The sequence below is a fragment of the Phoenix dactylifera genome, chromosome 13, assembly GCF_009389715.1.
Source record: "Phoenix dactylifera cultivar Barhee BC4 chromosome 13, palm_55x_up_171113_PBpolish2nd_filt_p, whole genome shotgun sequence".
Classification (NCBI taxonomy): Eukaryota; Viridiplantae; Streptophyta; class Magnoliopsida; order Arecales; family Arecaceae; genus Phoenix; species Phoenix dactylifera.
In genome coordinates this window covers 11676045-11679073 of record NC_052404.1, presented here as the reverse complement: position 1 = coordinate 11679073, position 3029 = coordinate 11676045, and positions in this window count along the sequence as shown.

Below are 3029 nucleotides of genomic sequence, written 5' to 3'. Positions count from 1 at the left end.
TAGAGTCCATCTTCCTCTCTCCCACTGCATCCAGCTCACGGTTCATCAACCTTCCGCGTCCATTCCGTGATTCATGCTCATCTCCTCCTAACCTCCTTCGGAATCTACCCACCTGCCATCCTTCAACGGATCAGAACTGCAACAGTTTGCAGATCAAGCCTCCAGCTCATGCCTTATCCACCCATTCGGAAGAGCCACAAGGAAGAGAGAGAGAGAGAGAGATAGGCTGCCTATATAAGGGAGGACTTCTGATCAAACGGGGGCATTCCTCCTCTTCCCCAGGAGGGGAGGGGGCTGATCCCATTCCTTCTTCCCCCACCGGGGGGGAGGCTTCTCCCATCTCCTCAGAGGCCAAATTCACGATGGGGAGAAGAAGAGCTCGGGTTCACAGGCCGAATCCCATAGAGCCAGGAGAGAGAAACCTTTTGGGTATTTTGGAAATATTTCTCAAAGGAAGAAATAAAGAAGGAAGGACCTGCTGCTGCTGTGCTGCTGCGCCGTCCACCACTGCATGGAAGCCTGATCTCTTCTCCGGGGCTGGATGCAGCCCTAACAAAGGAACACGGGTTTTATATTTTATTTTATATTCTTGGAGTTGTATGAACTTATTGTTTATAATGGATATCTTCTTTTGAATCATATTTAATTTCTGTGATTTTAAGTATGATGTTCGTACAACTGTTCTTCATGATCACTAAGTAAATATAAGATAGTCCATGCTTAAGGAAGATGTAGTGTGCTACCACCTTAGATTAGGGTAGACATTTCATGCCAACTGAAGATGGATTATGCCCAAATTACTTTTGTGAATTTTTATTCAAATGCTTATTAGGCTTGTAGCCAATTTGCATGTTTATCCAAGAATAAATTAAAATATAATTAATCCTTATTCCGATGTTAGTGGTGAATTCCTTGCCCTAGGTTCTCCCAAATTGATATTCCTTTAATTGCATTTTCTTTTATTAAATTGCTTAGTTTAATAGTCTTCACAAATTCATCCTTTTTAAATATTTTTATTTTTAAGAAAAACAACTATACCCCAATTCCTGTGGATCGATACCCGTAATCACTATCCTACTAGATACGTGCTATTGCGTGGTCTTTAAAGTTGACTATCAATTTTTGGCGCCGTTGCCGGGGATTGGTAGCATAGTTATTTTTCTTTTTATTAAAAAAATTTTTTTAAAAAAAAATTTCGAAAAGTAAAAAAAAATAAAATAAAAATAGTTTCTATTTTTACTTTCCTTATCTCCTTCTCCTCTCTTACTAATTTTTGATTTTTCTTGGTATCATTTGATCAGGAACCAAAGAGGAAGTTTGGGACATTCAGAAAGGGAATTATTGGCAAAGGAATGCTGTAAAGGTTTGCTTTAAAAATTGCTGGAAAAATTCCTCTTGGTAACATCTGAACATTTCTTATTTAAATTTCCTTGTGTGGTGATTGTTTGATTTTAAATTCAGCAAAAGTGTGAATGCATGCTTGATACACATGCACCAATTAATCCGCACATAGTAAGGGCAATCACCCCAACAAGATAAGAACTGGATTTCATCACCAGATTCTTGCCCAAATTAGGTGAATCAATTCTCACATAGCTATCACATTAATTAAAATCAATTAGACATTGGCCCCTAGGGACATTCGAGCTCAATAGGACGAAGATCACCGAAAGTTGCACCAATTTCGCTCTGTGGCTCAGTTGATGTCTAGGCAAGCTTTATCCCTTTAAGGGAGACAGTTCATCTGTTCGAGGCAAGTGGTTTTTAAATGGGACCTTTGCAACGCATCGTGACCCCCCCACTTACTTGGGAGCTTACCTGGTCAACTAAGTTCATTAGACCGGATTGGAGGCTTAGGTGCCATCTTCAAATCAGTTAGGAGCTGTCTAGTGATTTTAGGGCAAATACAAGGATTTGACGTGTTTTCTTTTAGTGCATGCTTGACTTGACTGATCAGAAGAGTATAACTCCGTGCCCGACAATCAGTCTTCCACAAATTTTCTTCCTTGGAGAACCCCGCATAAACCCGGTATGATTTGATAAGGATGCACTGCGTCTGGCTGAAGACGTTAAACTTAGCGCTTGTTGGGAGGCAACCCAATTCTAGTTGGTTATTTTTGCATATTTTCTTGTCGCATTTTTTTTATTTTCTTAACAGGATCCCTCATATTACTGATGCAACTACGGTAAAATGCTTCTATCCTCCATATGCATCATATTTTCATAAAAAATATATAAAACAATAAAAATAATAATATAATATTCAAAAAAAAAATTTATCAAAAAAAAAACATTAAGGACAATGTCTGATCTAGGTTGGGGGGTATAGGATTCAAATTTTTGAAGAAATTTTTCACATTTTCACATTTTTAAGTGAATTTAAAAAAAGTGAATCTCAAAAAAAAAAAAAAAAAACCTAATTTCTATGCTTTAGTGCTGAAATGATAAACACACAAAGTATATAAAATCTAAAAAGCCCAATAACTAGTCAGGAGTAAGTCAATTTGAGTTCTTTTTATTAAATATTCTTTTAGCAAGTTGTAAGATAATTTTTACTTTGGAATATCACAACACACATGGCCTGCACTTCTAAGGATTAGGTTCAACATTATGTTACTAAGTCTAGTAGCAACCTTGAGTCCTGATGAATCATTTCTATCTAATTCACTATTATCCCGTATTTACTGTTAAAAAAAAAAAAGTGAATTTAGTCAGGTACATCGAAAAGGGCTACCTATCGTCAAAGGTCAGCAGGCTTGTAATGAGGAACCCGAGCATAGGTCCGTAGGGGAGTCTTGATGCCCAACACCTTACGCCATCTAGTGTGGGAGTGTTGACTGAGTGCTCGCTACACGGAGGAATCATTACAAGAGTAAAAGTGCGTAATTTATAAATCTCAAAAAAGAAAAAAATAATAATATAATATTGACCTCGAAAAAGTTGATAGTGTGAAAGCCGTCGTTGTAAAAATTCGAGTAAACTGGAATATTATAGATAAAGCCCATGAGGTATTAAAGTAAATATCCACA